This window comes from Lytechinus pictus, chromosome 8 (genome assembly GCF_037042905.1).
Source record: "Lytechinus pictus isolate F3 Inbred chromosome 8, Lp3.0, whole genome shotgun sequence".
Classification (NCBI taxonomy): Eukaryota; Metazoa; Echinodermata; class Echinoidea; order Temnopleuroida; family Toxopneustidae; genus Lytechinus; species Lytechinus pictus.
The window spans coordinates 8,383,856-8,396,005 of NC_087252.1; the positions used below are offsets into that span (position 1 = coordinate 8,383,856).

A 12,150-nucleotide genomic window follows, 5' to 3' on the forward strand; every position below is an offset into this window, starting at 1 on the left:
TCTTTTACATGATAAATGCTTAAAAATTTGTGGATGTGAAAATATCACAATAAGTTTGGACTGGGGTAATTTATGCCAAATCAACATGGGGCAAGTTTTTTTATTTATTTATTTTTCTTTTCAAATTCACTTCAGTAAGCCGAGTCAAAAATTGTTCTCAGGGCACTGGGTATCGCCTGTCAAAAAAAAAAAAAAAAAAATGCCGTCGATTACTATTAAAATCTTACAATCCATACATACCCGAAAAAATATATAAAGCATTTTTAAAGAACCCTTCTATTTAATACAATAGAAATAGATTGACGAATATATTTCGAGCTGCTCGCAAATCTTTTTATTTGGAGAAACTTGATAGATTTAATCAAATATGAAAACCTCATGGAAGATCATTAATGATTTGATTTGACACTGGTAATCCAAACATTAACCAAAGATAATTTCACAGTTCTTGATGCCGCAATAAATTCAGAAGATGTAGCTGATACATTCAAATCATTTTTTTTTTAAATAGGACCCTCATTGGCAAACCAACTTTACAGACCAAATCAAAATTTTGCAAGATTTCTTCCCACACCACTAATGATTCGCTATTCTTTAAACCCACAAATGTTCAGGAAATAATTGAAATAACAAAACATCTCATATCAAGCAAATCTCAATATAGAATAAACACTTTCATTCCTATACAAATATGTATTGCATCATGATTCGATTATATCGATCTGCACCGACAGACGTCTTAATTCCCTAAAAATATTCAAAGGTAAAATGCAATCACATATTGATTCCTACCAGCATATCCAAAATATTAGAAAGAAAATATTTACAACAGATTTTACACGTTCCTTGATGCTTTTCCTTCAGGAAAGGACATTCGACGGACCAAGCTTTAGTACATAATACGATAAAATTACAAATGCAATGACAAACAAAGAACATAAAAGGAGTACCAGACCTAAGCAAAGCATCTGATACCCTCGATCACCAAATTTTATAAAAAAAACTTTAAAATTATGGAGATATAGTAATTGCATTATCATGGATTGAGAGTTATTTGTCAGAAAGAAAAAATATAATTCACAAAAATATTTCTTCTAACCTTTAATCAATAAAATGCAGCGTTCCACAAGGATCGATCTCGGACCCCTTGCTTTAAAAAAATATATAGTACTGATTGACTAATGTAACGCATTTGTTATCATTTGTAATATTCGCAGATGACACAAACATTTTTTGGTCACATAAACGTTTTGAAACTTTAGTAGATACAATTTATCGTAAATTGCCAAAACTATCTTTGTGGCTTAAGTGTAACAAGCTTTCAGTTGATATCGATAAAACAAACTTTATTCAAACATACAAATTCACACATTGCTGAATTTCCTTACAATGTAACCATTGACAATATTCCTCTGAAAAAAAACACACCAAATTTATATATGCGTTACAATAGATGCAAATTTAAAGTGGAATGAACACATACTACTAGTATCTTGAGAGACGATGGTGTACTTCACAAAATGAAAAACATTATTCCACATACTACCCATGTCACACTATATACAATTCATTAATATTACCTTAAATGATATCATACTGCAATATAGTTTTTGCAACCTGTGAAAAAAATAATTGATACAATACTTACTAGTATTACAGTAAAAATCCATTCGAAACGAACAAAAATAATTGCCCTATATATACATGTACGCGTAATGGGCACATAAACAAGTTTAGTTGACATGTAATAAAAGAAAGGAAGAAGATGACAAAAATATTATTTAGATGTAGGGTTTTAGAGGCGCAAATATTTTTTGACGTCAGTGAGGTTGTTTCAAACAGACAAAAATATTAAAACTGATTTTTACGTGTATGCCTATGAAAACCGCTAGCGGCGAGTGCCCAGTGTGCTCCATCTGAAGAAACCGAGCTTTCTCTGCATTTACTTTTACGCACGACAGAGCAAGTTCATTATTTGTTTTATAAAATAGCAACACAGAAACAAATTTAAAAAAAAGTTACAGTACAGTTTTGTTGGACTTCTACCGCACTGGTTTGCTTGAGCGTGCAATGTCAATTTTCGTGTGTATTGGACGCGTAATTGTGACGCGTATTGGCCAATCGCGATGCTTGAAATAATACACCTATTTTATAACGTTGGATACTGCGTCCCTAGGCCAGGGACGCGTCATTTCAATTACGTCACAATGGTAAAGTTCAAAGGCCCAGTCTTCTCAACATGACAAACTAGATTCTCATTCTTAAACTTTAAAATATCTAAATTTGAACGCTCTTTGCTCTAGATGTCTGATTTGGTTATTAATAGCAATATTGATTGCCCTGGGGGCGAAAGGACATATATCGCCCTCACTATATTGATATCACCCTCGTCTACGACTCAGCCGATACAAATCTAGTTTGGGCGATATATGTCGTATCGCCCCGAGGCCAGTCAATATTGCTTAAATATTGGATGAAATTAATATTTTGCCCGCCCACAAGATTAAAATTGGTTATAATGAATGATTGTGCGCATGAAGCAATTGTTACGTCACAATGAAATGCATTGCGCATATTTATAGAATTCAAATGCGCTTGCACTATACGCTAGCGCATCTTTTCAGAGATATTTTTTAAATGACAATACTCAGTCGCCATGCTCATGATTTACAGGATTGACATAAAATGAGTAAAAACATTTTTTTTGCGTCATTAATTCATGTTTAGCTTTGTGGGGGTATCTAAACAATAATAATAATAATAATAATAGTTCGATGACCAATTTTCGTGGGATGCGTAGAAATGATTGTCACTCGCTGAAGAACAATAGCGCGTTTTCGCCCAGCGTCGTACGACGCTATCTACGACGTAGAACGATCTCTTGGTTCGTGCGTCCGTCGCGCTCAACTCTCGCTTGTAAGCAGTTTCGCAAATCGCTGAACGCGGCCGGATCGACCGGAAGTACGTAGACTGCATGACGTCACCACTACTAGGGAAAATCCCGCGCCCGCGCTCTATGAACTGGCTGTCGGCTCAGCTTGCTCGCTCTACAAGCGATCTGATTGGCTGTTGACGGCTGTTGACAAATCCTACGTTCTAATGCGGACGCCCGCTAATTTGCGGAAGAACCGTCCGTGATTTGAGCTCAAGAACGCTCGGGCCTCTGTTTCCATGGAAGTTGGCGATTTTTGCACACGACCCTTACGTTCTACGTCGTACGACGCTGGGCGAAAACGCGCTAGTATTGGATTCGTCTCCGACTCATCCAATATGGTTCCCCAGCTCGTAAAATATTTTTATGCATCCCATCCAAGGCCATCCAATATTCCCTATAGCAGTAAGGGTAATACGACGTGACAGAGGTATAAAAGAACACCAGAAAAAAGGGGGAAAAGATTGGCTGACTCTGCTGAATATCCAGTTAGACAAAATACAAGATTAATAGATAAACTTAGAAGATACACATTATCCTCTATGGCCCGAATTCTCAAAGGGTGGCTAACTTAGCCCGTGCTAACTTAGCCCACTGGGCTAACTATCCCCCGTGGGCTAATTTAGCCCACCGAGCATTTCTCAAAGCGTGGGCTAGTTAGCACCCCCGGCTAACTTAGCCCATCGGGCTAAATATTTAGCACGGGGTGCTAAATATTTAGCACGGGGCAGGCCGTTTCTCCATCCCTGCTGTGGCCCGATTTCTGCATTAGGAATTTGCACCGTAGTCAGTAGCGTACCTAGGATTTTCCACAGGGGGGGGGGGGGGGGGGGGCAAGACCGTCCGCGGATACGTCCTTTGCATGGGTTGGGACTCGTCAGGGGGCAGACTGCCCCCCCCGTAGGTATGCTAGTGACCGTAGTGTTCCAGACCGTAGGAGATTAAGACATAGCAAGATTGGCCATTCCTCATTCAGACCTTGGGGAGTGGTCCATAGGACAGTTTGTGTGTCACAGACAGGATTCGTTAGACCATAGAGTGGCTCTTTGATTGTGAGCAGAGGCATCAAAAGATTCAGTCGATAGAAGGAAGCTACGTTTTGATTAGAGTCTTTTATGTTTGACAGGTTCGTGGTTAAAGAGTGGATAATGGGGGTTAGCTTCTTGCTTGTTGCTTTTTTCGGCCTGAGCTGACACCTCTCTTCTGATGTGTGAATGGGCAATACCATACAGTAGGTAAAGATCATCTAATCTTGTTGGTCGTAGACAGCCAGTAATTGCTCTGCAAGAAGCATTCAGGGCTGACCTACATCAAACAGGGGCTGTATACTCATTCGAGTAGCGTAGAGCAAGAGCTGTCATACTGGTGGTCTTGGCCTCTATTCCCCATTTTGTGTTAGCAAGCTTCTTCATGATGCTGTTCCTTGCTCCAACTTTAGCCTTTGTCTTGGCATCAAGTTCTTTGTATGTAAGGGAAACGTCTAGAGTGACGCCGAGGTAGATTGGCCTGCTAGTGTGTTCCAACAATTTTTCATACCAACTGACCCTCAATTGCCGGTCTGCATCTCTGTTGTTAAGGTGGAAACGCCGAGTTGTTTTTTTTTAATTCTGGATTTGCCAGGAGATAATATGCAGCATAGTAAGGAGTAGGGCCTACCAGATCATCGCTGTCAAACAGCCAATGGAGTGAAACAAATCCAAAATGTTTGATATGCTTACAGAGAACATCATCCAATCCAGCAGCCTTGTTCTTCACCGCTTTGATAGCGTAGTTCATGTCGATGTCGTTCACACTGAAATGTCTTGGTAATTCAGATAACTCTTGAGAGGCTCTTCCTCCACCTTTAGGGAAGTTGAATATTGCTGGCAATGAATAGGGTTACATTAACTGTTCACAAGCAACTGATGGGCCACTTGGTCGGCAGAAACTTGGGGCCTAGGTTGAGACTTCGTATTGTCGTTTCCAAGGATCCGAATTGTTTTCGAGGCTTTCCTGCTGCTGTAAGTCATATGTGTTGATTCAATGAAATCTTGCCTTTTTTTTTTTTTTTTACTATCCATGATGGCAGTAGTCAAGTTTCCCCCACATTCAAGTGTATCGGCGCGAAAGGGATCATTCTCAAAGAGCCTGGCATATTCATTGTACAACAGCTAAGAGTCATCCGTCAAGCCCGGAGTTTTGCTTGTACGGCATCCTCGCGGAATATTCTTCCTTGAATATTTTTTCAGCATTTTTACAAAAGGTGTCGTAATAATGGTAATAAGCAGGGAGTGCAGGGAGGTCCTGAATATATTATCCAGATCTACGACAAACTGCTCCCAGTTTCGTTTTTTTCAGGTTGAAATGTTTGCAGAAGGGGACTTTGCGAGGAGTAAGGGCTGCATCCTTCTTCAGTTCAATTCGGTTTATTATGAAAGACATTGTAAAAGCAGTCCGGCGACTGATACATACAAAGTTAACAAAAAATAGAGAAATACATGAAAGGAATATAATACGAATTAACACAAAAATCGAATAAGAACAAAAGGATAAGATTGGAAATTGCACCTGAGGTCCATACACATTACATAAACATCATTATGGAGGGGGATTATGCTACAAAAAGAGTGAGAATAAAATGACCGAAAAAATACAAAAATCAGGGGGGGGGGGTGTTTATTGTTTGCATTGTTAATTGGAAAAAAGTGAAATAGCAGACATTTCTGAGCCTTAATAAAAAAAAAACATAACAAGAAAACGGTCAAGATTAAATGACGGAGATTGGAATTGCAGCATGTTGTGAGTCAGCAATCTGTGACAGCCACCACACCCGACCAAACACTCGGGTCAGAACGATGAAAAAACTGTACCATTTCATTGATCTGGCTCGAGTGCTTAGTCGAGTGCAATCTACTGTCAAAGAAAGCTGGCTGGTATTGCAAACTATAACATTCAAAAGAAAATATATAAAATTGAAATTGAAAAAAAGATCAAAAGAAACCATGATTTTTTTAAATTCGGTCGATTTCGAGTGCGTTGGTTAGGGTCCCGCACAATCTTAATCTCACAGTTTGAAACAAAACTAGATCAGGGTTGTAACCACGTCTCTACCTGCAGCTGTTGAAGGAGGAGGGAAGTTCCGCATTATGAATGAGCGACATTTTATTTGTATCTGATCAGGGCATCTCCACAAGTTGCATCTCCTTTTATTTCTCTATATACACAGATGATGATGTGACTGAAATCCCTAATAGTCACATTTACTCGGCCACCTTTAGCGTCTCGAGGTAGGAAGAATGTTTGGTTAGGAGCTTTATAGACAGAACTTACAAACTTCAATAATGTCTGAACCTGAAGTAGTTCATATTTACCAACAATCAGCCCGCTGCGTGAAAATAGCGCACTACCGTACTCATGTGGTATTTCTGCGATGAGGATCATACTACTACCAGTGATGCGTAGATGGAAACATGTAGGCCCACAATGTGTCTAGTGCAGAGGGATGTCACAATTTGTTCTTTACACACAGTTCAGCCAGAAGATCTTGCTTGGTGTCTGTGAGACATTCAGTGTTAGATGAGACCATGGGCGGAAATCTGTCCCCAAAGGTAGGGGAGACCACAGGCTAAAATCTTTGATAAGCGAAAAAAAAGTCACCCAAAATTTCAGGTAATTTTTACCCATCCCCCCTTCAAAAAAAAATATTGACAAGCAAACAAAAATATTTTTTCAACCAAAATGTAAGGTCATTTACTCCAAAATACATGTATTATTTCGATTTTGAATGATTTATTTTTCTCCATCATAAAAGACCAAAAGTAGTAAGGGGACACTTGACATTGTGTCCCCCTAATATTTTGGTAGGGGGACGCGTCCCCCCTGTCCCCCTGGAATTTCCGCCCATGGATGAGAAGATACTCAGGGCCGGTCCTGAAAAGGACCAGTGTTTATGACACTAGTGCTCATCAGCAGATTGGTCACTGGAAACCGTGATGACTTTTTAGAGTGGTAATTCACTAGTACTCGAAGGTGTTTAGTGTGGTAGAAGGATTCGCAGGATGAAATTCCTGACAGTGACCACGAGCTTGGCAAGCTTTAATTTACGTAATAGTAAGCACATGCAAATAATCAAAAGTGATCAAGAGACTGGTTCAGTGTAGTAGGTTTCACGGTACACCATGTATCTCGACGTTTCGACAAGTGTGTTCTTGTCGTCCTCAGGAGAATGAGCAAAGTTTGTACAAAGCAGGCCTTATATACTCTGTCGAAATGCCGTATGCACGGTATCTCGCAGGGTACATATCTCTGATTGGCTGGATAAGTCACATGACATCCACATGTGCGGACGTGGGTGACAACACACAAAATTGGGCGCGCAAAACCAGCGATGACCGGAAATGCCGTCAGTTATCATTCCCGCTAGGATTAGCATGAATGACAAAAGTCACCACTTCCGCCCACGCACTGCAGTGCTCACACGTGTGTGGAACGTCCGGGCAGGCTAATTAGGCAAATTAGCCTCTTTGTCTAGAACGGTAAGCCAGATATTGCTGACTGGTTCAATCAAAGAGAGGCTATAACCTCTCATATGGTTTCTGAATCCAAAGTCACAAAACGGCAAAAGAAAGACCAATGAAAATGAAATGGGATTAAACAAACTTCCCGATTCATTACCCAAGTCCTTCATGGGCATGTTTAAGCGAATGGCTTAATCACAAAGAAGTTACTGGAAGTTAGCATAAAGTGTGTTAATGAATGGAAACAATAACCCAACCACACACAAATCCCTGGGGGTGTAGTAGGCGGGGGAGGGGGGGGGGGGGCAATCTGAACAAAGTGCGTATCTGTATGTGGCTGTGTGAGATAATAATATTTGAAATTTATAAAGCGCATAATAGTCACAAGACTCTCTATACGCTTTACGAAATATTGAATTATACATTAATACCAAATCGTAATTATCGATTAAACCTAAACCTTAAACAAAATACACGGAGGACAACAACCAAAAAAAGAGTAATATATACCCTCTAGGTTTTTATCTTCTAGAAAGCTTATTGTGTACATTATATGATCTACCTATTGTTTTCTCCTATTGTCGATGGATGTATCCCTTGTTTCAGAATTAGGCTTTTGCCAATTCAATTCAATTCAATTAATTTTATTCAATCATTTAAAAAATCGAATTACAAACCAAAATATATCCAAAATCATACTTGAATGTACAGTATAGATTAAATGATTAGGATGCCCCTAAAAGCAAAAGCTTGATGAGTGGGACACCCAATACATACATATATATATATATATATATAATTTTAAGATCATGTCTGCCATTTAAGCCACAGAATATGCCCTTGATGGTTATTCACTCATCTTATATCTAACATCCTCTTTTCGTCTGAGTGTGTTCTGTCAAACGTCAAACATCAGACTTAAGCTTGTCTGCGGGTCCTGAAGTCTCTTAATGTCATGAATGTTGTCTGTATATCTGCGTACAAAAAAAAAACACGTGTATTACGGAAACTTTCATCATTTTGGAATGATAGAGGTGAAAGAATCACTGTGGATCAAAAAAGGATTAATCAAGTACTAAACAGAGACTCTGCATGGATATACAGTGCGTCCCACAAAAAACGAAACCGAGATTTATCGATGATTTATCACATAACTTAAAGGAGAATGAAACCCTTGAAACTAGCTGAATCCATATCAAAGAGAAAAATCAAAGAAACATATTGTTGAAAGTTTGAGGAAGATTGAATGAATAATAAGAAAGTTATGAGCATTTGAATATTGAGATCACTAGTGCCATGTAGATCCTCCCATCGGCAATGCGACCAAGATCTGTGATATCACACACGTACAACTCCCTCATTACTTTAGTACTTATTTCACTTATATTCTCACTTTTATAGAATCTATCACAAGGTTAGGTGTTTTCTTTATGAGATGACAAGTACAGAGGTTTCACAACATTATATCGTTGATGAATCGTTTGTCATATGATTAGAATGAGCAAAAAGAGATGTTTTGGGGTATATTTTCAGTGTCCGAATGGGAGAGTTGTACGTGTGTGACATCACAGATCTTGGTCGCATTGCCAATGGGATGATCTCCATAGCATTAGTGATCTCGACATTCAAATGCTCATAACTCTTTTATTGCTAGTCCTATTTTACTCAAAGTTTTGTTGATCTTATTCTTTGATTTTTCTGCTTTCACAAAAGCTAACTTGCTCCAAGAGTTTCATTCTCCTTTAATCACAAATACAATAGATAAATGAATAATAAAAAAATTTATCCTCCCTCAAACTTGAGTTGCGTTATTTTTTTGGAGGGGTTTATATGAATGCATTAGTATAGGGTTTTAGTTTTTAGTTTTAAATAACCGGGTCTGGAGAAAAGACTACGCTTGATTCTCAATTTACTCTTAGTGTTTTTATTTATACGCGCCGTATAAATAAAAACATCAACAAACACATTTATTCCACCAGTTTAATTAACTGGGCCTGGAGAAAAGACTAAGCTCGATTCTCATTTTTATTCCACTGGAATATCATTATCGTATCTTAGTTTGGAATTATATTATAATTTTTGAAACAACCGGGTCTGGAAAAAAGACTTTGGACTTATATTATTTTAAACAACCGGGTATGGAAAAAAGACTGGACTTTTGTGCTATATGAACGCATTACTTTAGGCGGTGCTGCACCATCCCGAGTTTGCTCAATCTCGAGATTTTAGCCCGATCGGCCCACTTCGCGATTAATCTTGAGATTCAAGAAACCCCGTCTGCACCATCGCAAGAAGAGCGATTCCTGCTCGAGCGAGGCAACAAGCCCGATATTACGAGCATGCGCACTTTCGGATCTTGGAGTTTCAACGGCCCGCGCTTTTGAATAACTTCCCGTGATATGCAAGCAATGTACTCCTTTCACTAGCACTTTCGCCGAATTCGACCGGTGTTATGCAACAATCCTCTCAGCTCAGCGAGTGAAGTGATGTATTCTTCGTTAAATATGATGGCGGAGTAGGAGGCAACGACAGAGAGAGGGAGAGAAGGAGGAAAGAAATTCTATTTGCTCACATTTTGCGAAGGAATAAGACAACACTGCTGTCAGTGTTGTTATTGAATATGACCATCGTCGATGAGCGCCTCCCCCTTCGGTCTGGTCTCTCCCAAAATCCATTCACTGGTGGGACACCATCGTTGCTTATGAACGCTATTCGCATGTATAAAGTTGACTTTCGCACGTGTTTATGTTTTGACCAAGGCGGAAGTGGAACGCGAATTGCATTATGGACCGACGTCATGAATAAATTACCCCGAGTCCAATCTCGAGTGCGTCTGCACCGACGAATTAGCGGGATAATTCGTAAAATAGCGCGCTATTTTGCAAATAAACCCGAGTTGACTTGGGATTGCAATCTCGAGATTAATCCTACGAACTAGCGCGATAATTGCGTCTGCACCGCCAACTATCTCGAGATTTTTCAGATCGGGATAATTTGCCGGATCAGAAATAGCGCGCTAATTTGAAAACTCGGGATGGTGCAGACGGCCCTATTAGGGTTTTAGTTTTGAGTTTAAAGTAAACGGGTCTGGAGAAAATACTACGCTTGATTCTCAATTTACTCTTAGCGCATATATCACAATACGCGCCGTATAAGTTAAAACAACACCAAATACATTTATTCCACCAGTTTTAATTAACTGGGTCTGGAGAAAAGACTAAGCTCGATTCTCATTTTTATTTCACTGGAATATCATTATCCTATCTAAGTTTGGACTTATATTATAATTTTCAAAATAACCGGGTCTGGAAAAAGACTTTGGACTTATATTATAATGTTTTAAACAACCGGGTCTGGAAAAAAGACTGGACTTATATTATAATTTTTGAAACAACCGGGTCTGGAAAAAAAACTTTGGCTTAGGATTTTAGTTTAGAACGGATTCGCCAAAAATCCCTTCAAATTTATTACATTTTTGGTTAAAATCATTATTACATTTGTGGGCGATCAAAAATTATTACATTTGTGGGTAAAGTGCATTATTACATTTGTGGGTGAAATTATTACATTTGTGGGTAAAAAGCTATTATATTTGTGAGCGTTATTACATTTGTGGGTAAAGTGTTATTACATTTGTGGGTGTAACAGAGGGGGGGGGGGGTCAGTCATATTTATTGCTGTACACATGCGTGACCAAATTATTTCCAGACACCCATAGGCGAGGTTTTTCTCCGTGTGCAAGATAACCTCCTATACAAGTTTTTGCGGGCTACATTTACAAATTTGGGCGCCTAAACAAATTGTCGCCAGAATTAATGTGACCCCTACAATAGTTTCACGATCCGTTTTCCCGTTTCTCAAGCCCGTTGCTTACAATTGGGAAGAACCCGAACACGTTTGGTCAGTCTTAATAAAAGCTTTGGAATAAATTCCCTAAATACATTTGACCCCGTGATTGACCATTCTTTCAAAATCATTTAAAAAAAAATCTGTTTTCGATACCGAGAGCTCGCGCGACCTGCGTCTGAAACTGAAAAAAAAAACACATTCCACTTAACACGCGTTTTTTTTTGTTCACGCATGACTGGCCATCCACTCGGGATTACCTTTGTCATTCTTACCTCTGTCATTTTTGCGTCTGTCATTACCTCTGCCATTTTTACCTCTGCCATTATTGCCTCTGCCATTATTACCTCTGCCATTTTTACCTCTGCCATTTTTACCTGGCACCAAATTTTTACCCTTTTCTCTTTATCTTTCTCTTTGCTTTTTCTTGTACTGTATCTACACTGTATTGGTAGAGGTGGGTGTTTCATATTCAACAACTACTATTTGCAGAAAATGTCACCACAAAATGGAATTTAAGACAACACGCAATTACAACGAATAACTTAATTAAATGTCATTATTTCTCACCTTAGCGTTCCGAAAGGTCGATAGAAACCTGTCGATGTACCTGGCAAGAAAGAAGGGATTGTCTGAATTAAATTCATCATTATCAAACACAATTTTTAGGACTTCAAGTAACTTAAGACATTTTCTCGCTTTCTGTTTTTCATTTCCTTTTAAGTCGTGTACGTACGCAAATGAGTGCCCTTTTTGCTTGTCAAATAAATCTGCTTGATTCAGGAATGAATACCCCTATTTGCATGTTAGTTTTTCTGAACCCCCCTGGAAATCTAAAATTTTTGGATCTGCCCCTGGGTCACGGAGAGGGTGAAA

The 12,150-nt window shown here is 39.0% G+C and overlaps 1 long non-coding RNA gene across 1 annotated transcript; it reads right to left on the reverse strand.

Annotated features, from left to right (window-relative positions):
- Positions 1-311: 311 nt before the first annotated feature.
- LOC135155048 (uncharacterized) lies at positions 312-11,886 on the reverse strand. Its single transcript, XR_010294393.1, has 2 exons — positions 11,845-11,886; positions 312-8,402 (listed from the first exon to the last, which is right to left on the reverse strand). It is a non-coding gene; the product is annotated as an uncharacterized LOC135155048 (long non-coding RNA).
- Positions 11,887-12,150: the final 264 nt, after the last annotated feature.